This window comes from Triturus cristatus, chromosome 5_1 (assembly GCF_964204655.1).
Source record: "Triturus cristatus chromosome 5_1, aTriCri1.1, whole genome shotgun sequence".
Taxonomy (NCBI): domain Eukaryota; kingdom Metazoa; phylum Chordata; class Amphibia; order Caudata; family Salamandridae; genus Triturus; species Triturus cristatus.
In genome coordinates, this window is record NC_140587.1 from 857,406,409 (window position 1) to 857,421,592 (window position 15,184).

Below are 15,184 nucleotides of genomic sequence, written 5' to 3' on the forward strand. Positions count from 1 at the left end.
CTGGTCAGGTATTGGAGCGTTACATCTTACTTGGACCCCTTATTGCGTTTTCTGCACGAAGTACATGAGATTGATCTTGCATAACATTGAACTTTACGATTCTGTTAACCTGAAGTTGCTCTGAACCGGGCTTTGTAACACCTGTTTTTACCTACTGGTTTTAATTAATTCTCACTGTATTGTATTAGGAAAGAGGATTTACTGTTGTTATGTACACTTTTATGATCTATGTTTCTAAATCAGATCGAATACATTTTATTGAATTTTATGACAGGACGGAGGCGAGGATTATGCATATCTTTCCTCACTTTATTTGCATAGCAGTTCAAAAAAAACGTAACACAACAATCATTAAACAAAAGACTACACAACCCATGAACCATTAGGGGGGTAGTCTCCAAGGCAACTATAGTCCAATCATATCACAGTCCATCGTATATAATATTGTGACGTCGCTTCCGCTTCCTCTCTCTTCACTGCTTGTCAGTTAAGTGCATTCCATACATTCTTGGCTTAATCTGACGTTGTTGCTGTTTGTATAGCGGTTTCTTGTGCACGGTATTAGCATTATTGCCTTGGTATTGTTTCATATTCCCTGCGCAGCAGGCTCTTGCCTGAGAGCATTCTCCCCATCGCAGTTTCTCCCTCTATGCGCTCTGTGCGGGGTGAGATCCTGTTAGGCGCATCTGGTCTGAGCGAGGCAGCTCCGTCAAGCACCCCCGCTGGTCTTTACGCGCGTTTGGGAATCCGGTCACTCCTTTAGTGTCCGCTTGATTCCCGACCAACCCTCGCCTAATTTTGACACCGCTACACATTGATTCCCCCACATGGCCACATTAGTGACCTGGTGGTGGTAATTGGTATTGCGCCTCAGTCTATTCTTATAACAGCTTCGGGGAAAGCCCAGCTGTTGGAGCACCGGCGAGGGGGCTGCCTTAAGGATTTTAAGGGCATTTGTTCTGTGCTCACACCCTCTGCTATCATGTCTTCTCCAGAAGACCATTTTTACTCCTCCTACCAGGAAGTGGAGGAGGAATGGCCCCCCAACTTCTCCCTCCAGCAGTGGACCAAGCCCTCTCTCTGGCTATTTCTAGGGCGCTGGCTCCTCTTAGGGATCAGGTTGATAAGCTGGCAAAAAAGCATCCCTGGGGTGTTCAGTGACCCAGATCTGGTGGTGGCAGGTCCCAGTAGCTCCCAGATGGGGAATAAAAGGGCCGTTAAGCATAACGCGGGGCACTTGGAAGGATTTGATAAACTTACGGAGACCTTCCTCAAGAATGCACGAATGCTAAAACATGCACCCTGCCGGGAGGAGGAGTCCGAAGAGAATTGCAACGCTGTCACCACTATTGTAGACCACGACGGTGGGTTTCCCAGGTAAAGGGTGTATCAGAGGACGATTTCTCCTCCGATAAGGATAAGGACTCGGGCGTCCCTAGCATCCAAAGTCCCACTCCTCTCAGTCCCGGGTTGGGGACGGGGTCCACTCGAACATGTTCGAGCCTACCCAAATTTGCTATCCTAGGTCGGCAGAGTGGACCCCTGACACCAAAGTGGCAGAGTATGTGGTGGTGAAGATCCATCAACCCCTTGAAAGGGAGGTCAGGAATAGGATGAGGGGAGAATGCCCCAGGACCTCACTGAATGGGAAGGTGGCACACACGCCTGAAATTGATGAGAAACTATGTACCTTTTTCTCCAAGTATATGAGGGATCCCAAGGAAGGAATTGATAGGATTTGGACGTGGTAGGGCTCAAGCCCCCCCACACACCCCAGGGACTGCCACCACCATGACAGACCCCCATCCCCGGGGACCACCACCCCCGAGTCTTTGTAAATTGTGGGAGGAGGGCCACGCGGCCCTCCTCCCGGAGCCTTGTCATGGCCCTGGGGACCGCCACCCCCGAGGGCCAGCTCCTGCAGTGTCCCGGGGTGTCCGCCCCGGGACGCTGTAGTTTGCTATTGCAGGGCGGAAGCCTTGCGGCTCCCGCCCTGCCATAGCAAACTTGGTTTGGATTTTGACAGAGAGAGCAGGGAAACCTGCTCTCTCTTTCAAAATGCAAACCAAATTGCTTTTCCACATGGGGAGCTGCATCTTAGCAGCTCCCCATGTGGAAAAGCAATACCGGCTCCTGAGGGACACAGGGAGCCGGCAGGACTGTGAGGGAATTGGGGACCCCCATGGTCCTCAACGGAGAGGGCCAGCCCCGGGGGATGGGGTCCCCGGGGCTATTAGTGGCCCGGAAGGGAGGCCACGTGGCCCTCCACCCCAAAGTGTTATAATAAACAAAGGCCTGCACCGGGGGAAGGGGTCCCCGGGGCCATAAGTGGCCTGAGGAGGGGGGCAACGCAGCCCCCTCCTGAAGAATTTTAACAAAAAAAAAGGCCATGCCCCGGGGGCTGGGGTCCCCGAGGCTGATTAGGCCTCAGGAGGGGGGCCATGCGGCCCCCTTTCAAATTAAAAAAATAAAATTAGGGGGCAGGCCCTGGGGAATGGGGTCCCAGGGCCAATAAATTAGAAAAAGAAGGGGGGCCACACAGCCCCTTCCTAGCAGCACTCTGCAAATGCACCCCCTGGCGCGTTTGCAGATGGGGAACGAATTCCTCTTGAATACTGGGGGTCCCTGGGGGCCAACTAGCCCACCAGGAACCTCCAGTATGTGCCAGGGAGTTGCGTTGCAGAGAGGTGTTCTGAGGCCACGTCCCTTTTTACACCTCTCTGCAATGCAGCTCTGTGGCACTTAATGGAGGTAGTCACTAACACACCCATACACACACTCATCCACACATACAGCCCTGCCCACATGCTGTCTTCAACACATACAAACAGTGAGTCACTCATTCATGCATCTATGCACTACGTAATACCCCCCACTGAACCATACAGACACTCAGACACTCATACTGTAACTCAAAAAACCAACTAATAACCTATATAGACACTCATGTAGCTACTCACCAACCCATGCAGCCACTTATACACAAAGTGAGAGACTGATACAGATATTTACATATTTAAACATTACTCACTAACCCATGTATTCACTAAGATACACTTAATCAGTTATACAATATTTTTTTTTTTAAATCATCCATTTAGACACTATATATACCCATTTATTCTTCCATCGACCTTGAGATATACATATATAAAACATATTTAATTTTCAGAAAAACACACATTCACTGGATGATGTCATCAGTGATGTCATGAGTGATGTAATGAGTGATGTCACTGACCATGTCATGAGTGATGTAATGTGTGACGTCATCAGCAGTGCATTGCGGGCGCACAAGTTATAGTTCGCTGAACTAACTATAACGGGGGAATTTCAATGGTTTTGTACAAGTGAAATGTCCAGCTAACTATAACGCCCCTGAAACCTATGGTTTTTTCAGTGAATATATATATATTGTTAGAAATGGGATTTCTGGTTGTCTAAGGCTTGCGCCAAAGCCAGGCAGAGACCACCACTCTAGTCAGGGCAAGGGAGTTACACGCCAACGATGACCCCTGCTCACCCCCTTGGTAGCTTGGCACGAGCAGTCAGGCTTATCCCGGAGGAAATGTGTAAAGCGTTTGCGCAACACACACACACAGCAGCAACCCACTAGGAACGCCACAAAGGGAACTCCACACAAGGTTATATAATAAATAGCCTTTGTAATATAAAAACACATTAAAATGAAATCACATACAGATATACACTGTGTCCACTGGCACAGGCAATATTCACAGCGGATTATATACAGGACCAGGCCAATCGGGCCCTGGGCATAACCATTAGAACAGATAAGTAAAACACAAGTAATGAAAAACCCAATAACTACTGTTATAATAATGACCTTAGGCATCACATTAGCATAACCACACTATGCATAAATCAAATTTGTCCTAGGCATCTGTCACAGGGACAGCAGGGACTACGAACTCGAAGGGGGCGACTGGTGGTCTCCTCAAGATCTGACCAGCCCTGTGCTTTGTGTCCCTCAGGACTATCCGTGGACTGCAGCGGCTTCGGACTCGTTGGAAAAGGGACTATGTGCCTTTAACTGGAAAGACTTCTGTGACAGTCCCGCCCTCTATTCCAACGTGGATGGACAACCACCAATAAGAAGCCGGGAGGAGAGAACCAGGATGTGTGACGACACCGGAGGGAGATCGGAGAAGGAGACGGGACTGAGCGAGACGAACAGCAGAGGAAAAACAGAGACCGAGAGGAGGACTGGAGGCCGGAGGCGGGAGACCTCCGCAATCACGCTCCGCCGAGCCACGCCCCAGGAGGAGGTGCGTGGCTATCCCAGGTACGGGATCGCTTCTCGGGTTGGGTCGGGAGGCGGGAGAAGGGAGCGCGCCACTAAACACCGCCGCTCACCGCCTCGTAGATAGCTAAAATCCCCCTCCTTTTCACTCACTCCTTTCACAAACGCCCAACGAGAGCACCTCAGCACCTGTGTGGTTCCCTCACTCCCCGTCCCCCAAACAAAGCGATAAGGAAGACTTGTGTCCTAACGCTTGTCTCTCTCTTTGTTTGACATGGTCCGGAGAGAGCCCTCGTCCCACCAGTCAGACGCCTAGAAGCAAGACGGACTACCGCCCGCCGTGAAGAAGAACCTAGTAGCGAGAACCGTCCAACTGGGGAGTACAGACAGCGACCATTTCAGTGAACACTTAATAAACCACCTATACCTACCCCTCGTCTGTAGCGTCCTCATTGCAACCCGCTTACAGTGGTGGAGAATGCGGGCATAGAGGACCCATCTGTAACCCAAAGATGGAAGCATTGATCCAGCATATGATTAAGGGGCAGGAGAAGCTGGAATGGGCCGTGGAACGTCAGATGGCGTCCGCCAGCGCAGACCGTGAAGTCTTTAAGGACACGATAGCCGCGCAATTGGAGGGACTTCAAAAAGCAGTAACCGACCCCATGGTCTGCTCAGGACGTGAAACACGTGGCCCCTAGCCACCCCACCCCCGCCGGGATCTCCTTACAGAAATATGTGTCGGGGGAAGACCCGGACGCCTTCCTCACAAACTTCGAGAGGGTCGCCAGGGCGTGTAGCTGGCCGCTGGAGAAGTGACCCTTCTTTCTGGCCCCTCTCCTGACAGGAGAGGCGCAAGCAGCCTATCAGGTGGCTAACGCCACCGGAGACGCACAGTATGGGTCAATCAAGACACTTATCCTAGATCATCTGGGTCTTGATGCAGAGGCCTACCGGGTACGATTCAGAAGAGAGAAAGGGGCGCCTGGGGAAAACCCAAAGACCCTGTATTTCAGATTAAAGATGGCTGCAGATAAGTGGCTGAGCCCCGGTACCAGCACAAAGGAGGAGATAATGGAGAAGATTTACCTTGAACAGTATTTGGAAGCCTTACCCTACCACACACAGAGGTGGCTGAGGCAACATACGCACCTAACAGCTGAACAGGCCGTCGAGATGGCCGCCACGTTTTCCAGGGCCCAACCGAAAGGCTATGTAGGGGACATAGAGAAACTGCGGACCACGTCCTTCCGGACGGATAAAAAGCCTAAAATCCAGAAACAGCCAAAAATCCGTCCCCCGAGATATGAAGTCCCCGTCATGAAGGGCCCACAGTGCTTCGACTGTGGGGAGTGGGGTCATATCGCCCGAGCCTGCCCCAAGAAACGAACGATGGAGGAACCAATGGAAGTAGGATACGTACCCAAGTCAATCCTCTACACCGCAGAGATGGGGTCCGCGTATCATGTACAGGTGCAGGTAAACGGTACATCCCTCCAGGCACTCTTAGATTCAGGGTGTAGACAATCTGTTATTCAAGGCATGTGGGTGTCCCCGGATCAGTTGGTACCGGACTCCTCGGTACACATTCGGTGTGTCCACGGGGATGTAAAACACTATCCTGTAGCTGACATCCCTGTAATTCACACTTCAGGGGCCCACGGCCAAGTGAGAGTAGGCGTCCTAGATAACCTCCCAGAAGACCTCATCATTGGAACTGATAACCCGGCGTTTCAAGATATGTTCCGCATGGTGCTAGGTGATCCAAGGGGAGGGAATAAGTACCAGGGCAAGAGGGAAAACCCTTCGGCGATGGCCCTGATAACCCCAGAACCCTGGCTGTTGGACCGCAGTTTTAAATTCGCCCAGGCCAACTATGCCACTCTTTTCAATGCATGGGAACAAGCCCATAGTTCTCCAGAAAGAAAACCGTGCATGTATCCCCGCTTTCTCATTAAAAATGATTTGCTGTATCGCCAGGGAGGTCCCTCGGATCCCCATCAACTCTTGGTTCCCCAATCCTTCAGAGAGCAAATCCTGTTCTTTGCACATACCCACCTCACTGCAGGTCATTCCGGCTCTGAGAAAACCACGCAAAACATACTCAGACACTTCTACTGGCCAGGCTTTTATAAGGATACCAAAGCCCACTGTCAGACCTGTACGGTCTGTCAGAAGAGAAACACCCGTATACCACCAGCAGTTCCCCTACAGCCTCTCCCAGTGATCGGAACCCCCTACGAAAGGGTAGGGATGGACCTTATAGGACCTCTGCCCCGTACAAAAAAAGGTCATATGTACGTCTTAGTGGTGGTGGATTACGCCACTAGGTTCCCCGAGGCTTTTCCCCTAGGTGCCCCCACAACCCGTAACATCGCAGACCGATTTCTGGAGCTGTTTTCAAGAGTCGGTTTTCCGAAAGAAATACTCACGGACCAGGGCACCCCATTTGTGTCTCGCCTGATGAAGGAAGTGTGCCGGCTACTTGACGTACGACAGATTAAAACATCAGTATACCACCCGCAAACAGACGGGTTGGTGGAACGCTACAACGGTACCCTAAAAACCACTCTCAAGAAGATGCTCAATGGAGAGGGAAGAGAGTGGGACCAGCTACTACCATTGGCCTTGTACGTCATAAGGAGCCAGGTTCAAAGTAGCCTAGGATGTTCATCTTTTGAACTATTATACGGACACCAGCCAAGAAGTCTGATGGATATGACGAAAGAGGCCTGGGAGAAAGAAGATAGTCTGGAGTCTCGAGAGATGCTGGAATATACCCAGGGCCTGCAGTCAAAACTAGGGAAACTCCGTGACTTGGTCTACTCCAACCTTGAGAAACAGCAGGGAAAACAGGCGTTTTACTACAATCGAGGGAAGAGATGGAGAACCCTGAACGTGAACGACTGGGCTTTAGTGATGTTGCCTATCTCCTCCCAGAAATTCCAGAAAGAGTGGAAGGGACCGTACAAAGTGGTAGAAACCATAGGGAAAACCACATATAAGTTGCAGATCACCCCACGGCGGACCCAAGTGTGCCATATCAACATGTTAAAGAAGTGGATAGGGCCGCCCCCCAAGACAACCAGCCTAACGGTACCCACGCAACAGAAAGATCAAGCAACCCTTCACCAGCTGGTCATCAACCCACAGATAAGTACAGACGAAGCAGGAGAATTGATGGAAGTCTTAGAGTCCCATGCCTCGCTCTTCTCCAACATCCCCGGGAGGACGCATCTCGCAGAACATCGAATAGAAACCAACCCAGAGAAGATCATCAAACAAAGGCCGTATCGGGTCCCTGCAGCCCAAAGAGACGCAATACGACAAGAAGTCCGGGACATGTTGCGACTGGGGGTAATACGGCCATCCAGAAGTGATTGGTCTTCTCCTATAGTGATGGTACCAAAACCGGACGGAAGCGTATGTTTCTGTATGGACTTTCGGGCTCTCAATAACATCTCCTCCTTCGACGCCTATCCCATGCCACGTATTGACGAGTTAATAGAGAAGTTAGGAGAAGCCGTGTATATCACCACGCTCGATCTAACCAAGGGTTACTGGCAGGTGCCCTTAAGGGAAGAGGACCGCAAGAAGACCGCCTTTTCAACACCAGACGGCCTCTTTGAGTTCACGGTCCTTCCCTTCGGCCTCCATGGTGCCCCGGCCACCTTTCAGCAGCTGATGAATAACGTCTTGCAAGAACATCAGAGCTTCTCATCAGCATATCTAGATGATATTGTGGTCTTTAGCCCTGATTGGACAACACACCTCCAACATCTCCAAACCATATTCCATGCCCTGCATAACGCCGGCCTACACGTGAACGTGAAAAAATCAAGGGTCGCCTTTCATAAAGTGAACTACCTGGGTTATGTTCTGGGTCATGGTCTCATAGCCCCCCAGACTGCGAAGGTGAAAGCGATTAAGTATACCCCTTTCCCGTCCACAAAAAAAGAGATGAGAGCATTCTTGGGTCTGGTCGGCTACTATAGGCGATTCATCCCTAACTTTTCCGAGCATGCTTCTCCCTTAACAGACACCCTTCTGAAAAACGTAAAACCCCACGTCTTCCAGAGTCCCACTCCAGAAATGAGAAATGCTTTTCGAGCCTTAAAAGACATAATCACTTCTAGCCCTGTGTTGTCTTCCACAGATTTTTCCAGGCCGTTTATTCTGCATACGGATGCATCCAATCACGGCCTGGGTGCGGTCCTGTCTCAAATAGCAGCTGATGGTATATAGCACCCCCTGTTGTGCATAAGCAGAAAGCTGTTCCCAAGGGAGATGAGGTACCCCACGATCGAACGGGAATGCCTTGCTATTAGATGGGCCATTGACAAGCTCCGATATTATCTGGAGGGGAGGCACTTCACCTTATATACAGATCACGCCCCTCTTCAATGGATGAGTCATAAAATCTCCAACAATCCCAGGGTACTCCGTTGGTTCCTCGCTCTCCAGCCCTTTTCCTTCACTGTGAGACATAGGAAGGGGTCTGAAAACGGCAGCGCCGACTATCTCTCACGGACGACCCCTCTCCCCGAGCGGGAGAATCCAGTGGTGGAGGAGTGTCACAGGGACAGCAGGGACTACGAACTCGAAGGGGGCGACTGGTGGTCTCCTCAAGATCTGACCAGCCCTGTGCTTTGTGTCCCTCAGGACGATCCGTGGACTGCAGCGGCTTCGGACTCGTCGGAAAAGGGACTATGTGCCTTTAACTGGGAAGACTTCTGTGACAGTCCCGCCCTCTATTCCAACGTGGATGGACAACCACCAATAAGAAGCCGGGAGGAGAGAACCAGGATGTGTGACGACACCGGAGGGAGATCGGAGAAGGAGCACGACGGTGAACCGGAGGAAGGAGACGGGACTGAGCGAGACGAACAGCAGAGGAAAAACAGAGACCGAGAGGAGGACTGGAGGCCGGAGGCGGGAGACCTCCACAATCACGCTCCGCCGAGCCACGCCCCAGGAGGAGGTGCGTGGCTATCCCAGGTACGGGATCGCTTCTCGGGTTGGGTCGGGAGGCGGGAGAAGGGAGCGCGCCACTAAACGCCGCCGCTCACCGCCTCGTAGATAGCTAAAATCCCCCTCCTTTTCACTCACTCCTTTCACAAACGCCCGACGAGAGCACCTCAGCACCTGTGTGGTTCCCTCACTCCCCGTCCCCCAAACAAAGCGATAAGGAAGACTTGTGTCCTAACGCTTGCCTCTCTCTTTGTTTGACATGGTCTGGAGAGAGCCCTCGTCCCACCAGTCAGACGCCTAGAAGCAAGACGGACTACCGCCCGCCGTGAAGAAGAACCTAGTAGCGAGAACCGTCCAACTGGGGAGTACAGACAGCGGCCATTTCAGTGAACACTTAATAAACCACCTATACCTACCCCTCGTCTGTAGCGTCCTCATTGCAACCCGCTTACAGCATCACATAAATGACATGGGGCAATAAATCACCTTAGGCCCCAAACCTCATTAGCATAGGCGTGGTATGCATAACATCCTCAGCATCAATGTGTTACTGTTAGACCTGGCACCTTGGCGTGGGCCCCCTTCCATTTTTGCTGTTGCCTCATGTGTTTTTGCTGGTGTTAGATCCGTTGACACTGTGCCACTGCTTTCCAGTGCCACAGTGCAAGTGCTCCCTATTGTAAAATTATACATGAATTGGTGATTCCATGATTGGTTGGTTTGGTTTACCTGTCAGACCCTAGTACAGTGCACCAGGAGTGCCCAGGGTTGGTAATCCAAATACCGCTGGTGGGCTTGCAGCACTGGTTGTGCCACCCACAGAAGCAGCCTGTAAAAGTATGTCTAAGGCCTGCCATTGGAGAGCCTGTGTGCAGTCTGATACGGTCATGCTGACTGGGCAAGTACACCCACTTGCCAGTCCTTAAACCTTCCCTTTTCTTCATATCAGTCACCCCTATGGTAGGCCCAAGGGCGGGGAACATTGTAAGGATAAGGTAGGACATGCCCTGGTGTGTGTGGCATGTTCTAATAGTGAATTGCAGCCATTTTCGTTTTTCACTATTGCAAGGCTATCTGCTCTCCGTAGGCCAGAATGGGTAGTTTGATTATTACATCTTATAATCCTAACTGACTCAGGGAACATGGTAGAAATTCGAATTTAGTATGCCTGAACTCAGAATGATAAAATACATCTTTTAGTGAAGTTGGTTTTAACATTCTGTGTTTGAAAATACCACTTTTAGAAAGTAGGTATTTTCTTGTCTAACCATCCGAACCTGCCTCTGCTAGGTTGTGTATTCCTTGTCTGGAGTTTGAGTGACAGGGGTTGGGGAAATTCCCGGAGGCAGGGTGAGTCAGCACAGGGTGAATAGAGCTATCTGCTTGTAGATGGGTGAGAGGAGCTGAACCTGGGACCTGAATAGGGCTGTGCCTTCCCTCCACAATGCCGGCTCCACCTTCTGTGGCGCGTCTGATGTCCCTGCCCTGCACTCTGAAAGGAAAGAAGGAGCCTTGTCAACAAAGTGCTCCAGGACTGACCAGAACTGGTTTGGACTAGGCAAAGGCCTCTCTGCCTTCAGAGAACAAAGAGAAACTTGATATAAATATTGTGACCCAAACCCAAGAACTTTAGATCACTTTGGGAAACAAGAAGAAACCTTTGCTGAGGAATGGAACCAGAAGAAACTGAGGAGAGGCTATCCTTAAGCTGAAGTGCTGCATGAGGGATTGGCCTGCAGTGGTTGCCTGACAGCCAAAGAAAGGAGAAAGGACTTTGTGTGCACTTTTATTCAACTTGTGAAGGATTTTCAAGGGCTTGGAAAAGAGCTTACCTCCTGCTGAAGTCTCAGGGCCAAAAGACTTCACCCACCAGCTCCCCAAGAGTTCTCTTGAAGTGCCTGCAGTTGTGCTGGACTTTTTGAGGACTTGCGTGTTGCAAGGAGCTTGAAGCGTGACTCAAGAAAAAGAAGAGTGTCGCCGAACTGCCACTGCAGCTTCACAACACGAAGCGCCTCGCATCGCAGGAGAAGAGGATCGATGTCGCAGCAGACGCCGCCGCATCACCGGGAAGCGTGTCGCAGAAGAATCATTGAGTCATCACAGGTCCACTGAAACGCCTCGCATCGCCAGGAGAAGAGGATCGACATTGCAGCACACGCCGCTGCATCACTGGGTAGTGTGTCACAGGGCCTGTCGTGGCTCATCGCAGAAGACGAGGATCGATGTTGCATCAGATGCCGCCGCATCTCCGAGAAGTGTGTCGCAGGGCCTGTCGCAGCTCGTCGTTGGAGAAGAGGATCGACGTCGCAGCAGACGCCGCCGCATCATCAGGAAGAGTGTCGCAGGGCCTGTCGCGGCTCGCATCATTGTGGAAGCAACTCGCATCGCAAGGGGAGAGGATCGACGTCGCAGCAAACGCTGCCATATCACTGGGAAGCTTGTTGCAGGGCCTGTCGCATAAAAAATTATTTAAGCAATATAATTTGCACAATTGCAATAAAAAGAGGGTAGAATAATGTCAGAGGGCAAGGAACCACCAACACATTTGTACAATAATGACTTGTTTTATAAACACAACAGACTTATTATATAAATTGTTTAAATTTACAATAGAACAGATATCTGTGCACTGTGTCCCAAAGTGAAAAATGGAACCTAATCGTAAGTGACAGGGTGTATATTTATATACAAGGTTTCCATAAATCTTAAAAGGCGACCATTCTGTATATAATAATACGCGCTGGGCAATGGTTCGCTCTTTCAGCTTGTTGACGGCGTTTCGACTCTCTATCAGTACGGGGTCTCCTCAGGTCTAGTGATGCAGGGACATCTGGATTGCTTAATGCGCAGCCTTGTGAACTAGTGATGTGCCACAAGTGAGAAGTAAAAGGGTATTACTCACAAGAGGACCCGTCCGGGTACTCAGTGTGATGAAAGGCTGGCAGTCAGGGGTACGGTTTGACCGACCAGCTCTTTACATCAACTCGCTATAGTCATAGCATTATGGTTAATCCCTGGTAAGTTCTGGAAACAGTGACAATGCACTGTGTAGGTCTGGATGATATTCTGTGCGTGAAGAATCACAGCATCTGTATTCCCAAGCTGCGTGAGCCGTCCTTGAAGCTGACTGTTCTATTGTAAATTTAAACAATGTATATAATAAGTCTGTTGTGTTTATAAAACAAGTCATAATTGTACAAATGTGTTGGTGGTTCCTTGCCCTCTGACATTATTCTTCCCTCTTTTTATTGCGATTGTGCAAATTATATTGCTTGATTGATTTTTTATGAATCCACAGGAACCGTTGTTTCCCCTTATATAACCATTACCCTGGTTCCGTTAGTGAGTAGGGTTGCCCTGTCCTTTCGCAGGGCCTGTCGCAGCTCACATCGTGTAAAGCATCTCGCATCACCGGATAAGAGGATCGACGTCGCATCAGGTGCCGCTGCATCACTGGGATTGAACAGTAACACTGCTAGTACTGCGCTAAATCTTCAAACTCCATATTATTTAAGAGGACACATTTTGAGAATGAAACAAAATAGTGTCAAAGACTTTTCTTTTGCTTGAATTAATCAGTATTTAATAATAATTCTTTAGATATTTTAAACCTTCCTATTGCTGAAGCAATTTTTTTTTAAAAGAGAATCACAATACACAAAAAAAGTTTGTAATAGTTACACCACACCGATTATTCGCTCACAACTATCATGCTGATCTCACATACCAAACACTCTTGTCCACTCATACGTTCACGCAGGCTATTTTGATCAGGAAGTGAACACAAAAAAACAACGTATTTTACAGTCTTTTCTGTTTGGACCACAGAAATAGAACATTCAGAAAAACACGTATATCTATGAATGATTCTTATTTGTAGATTTTTCTAGTTCTTGTGGTCTTTATACAAGGTCTACGCGTTTCGAGACCCTTGGTTAGCTGGGCCTCTCATCAGGACCTGTAAGGTAAGGAAGGAGAAGCCTGTGTAAGTCTCGGAAGGGCCCCTGTACCTCTTTGAAAAGATTGTTAATTACTGTAGGAATAAAGTTACCTTGGTTTGAATGGAGACGAGCGTTTTGGAATAGAGGGGAAACCTGGGTGAGAAAGAGTGAAAAAGGAGGTGTAATAACATCCATTAGAGTCTGACTCATAGATATGAACTTAATTGAGAAATGGCTTACTTTTCTGTGTGGAAGACGGAAGGGGGACGGTTATATCTGATGAGTTGGAGTGATCCTCGCTTGTGTGCTGGGGATAGAGTAGGGAGTCTGTTTCGTATATTGAGGGACACATTGTCGATAACAGCGGCATTATTTGGAAAAATTGTTTGAGAAAATTGCCTTAGTTACCTTATTGTGGAGCTGATTGGGGGCGCGTCTCTTCTATGCGCTGAGTTTTAGGTGATCATGTTGTCACCATGTTGTATTATCCTCGGAGCTGTAAAGGATTGAAACTCGAGGTAGCTGGGGAAGTCGTGACCTCGGACTCGTTGGTGCGAAGATGTGACAGCGGGGTATACCTGCGTTTTTCGATCGGTTTCGTCCGCGTTAGTCAGTCAATTTCGTCTGCGCTTCCAGTCTCGTTGGTGCTGACGTGTTGTGCGTCGGCATGCTTAGTGATCTTTTGATTGGTTCTCATTGTGTAGACATAGAAGGAAGACTTCGTTGTAACATTGAATACGTGCCTTAGCCGAATTCATGTTCCCCAAGATAAATAACATTCTTTTAATGAAAAAACAATTATCAACAGAAAGCGGATTAGTGGAAGAACAGATAAAAGTGCTACAAGTCCGTGTACTAGATGAATCTAATGAAATGCTTGTAGGGGCACATGCTAGAACTTGGATGAATACTAGCGAAGGCCATAGATAGGTAGGGATCGGATGTGGGCATCACTGGGAAGCGTGTCGCATCAAGAAGAAAGCGCCATCTTTGTTTATTTGCACCGGATCTTCAACGCATCACCGTCCTTGCAACACTTTTGTTGCCCTGCGTGTCACATCTTAAGGTACATTGAACTCTGAGTGTCGCATTTACCATCTTAAGAGAACTAAGCTAAATTCTACCATTTTAAAGTAACAGTATTGTGGATTTGTGTCATTTGTGGTCTAGTGATAAGTCTATATAAAGAATACTTATTTTTTATATAAAACTTTTGTGGTGTACATCTGTAGTGTTGTCACTTCATTACTGTATGTGTTCACAAATGCTTTGCAACCTGCCTCTGAGATAAGCCTGTCTGCTCGTGCCAAGCTACCAATGGGGTGAGCAGGGGTTATTTTAGGAGTGTACCCCTTTACCCTGACTAGATGCAGGGGTCCCTATTTGTCACAGGTACCTATCTATGCCAACTAGAGCCCCCCAAATCTAACATTGGTGGTCAGCGGTGAGGATTTGGACTTGCATTTGTATCTCATGTACAGTGATTGGTGAACACTACTAGTGGTTGCAGACCAAAACGCAACCACATACTTTTGGTAGATTGTTTTTCTGGGACTTTCTATTTTTGAAAAGAACTGCCAAGTTTAACCACCATGGAGAAAGCCGCATCCTTAGCATCTGTTGATTGTGATTGGGAAGAGGAGAGACTAGAGTGCTACACTGTTAACCAGCTCAAGCACTTCTGCAGGAGGTTCAAAGTTTCTATGACCGGTATCTCCAGAAAGGAGGATTTCCAAAAGGCGCTGCGGGCCTGGTTTGAACCAAGGAACACCCCTGAGCATGTGGAGGGGGCAGATAATGCAGATGAGCTGTTAGGTGGACCATTGGGTCCAGGAGGGAGGATAGCAGTCTTCCCAACAGGTAACAGTGTTTCTGCCAGAGGCCTGTCCCCAGAAGAGCTGGTGGACAGGAAAGAAAACAGGATGCATGAGATGGAGCTGGCCAACCTCAAGTTGGGTGGGCAACTGGAGTTAGAAAATAGGAATCTGGCCCTAGAGGAAAAGAAAAT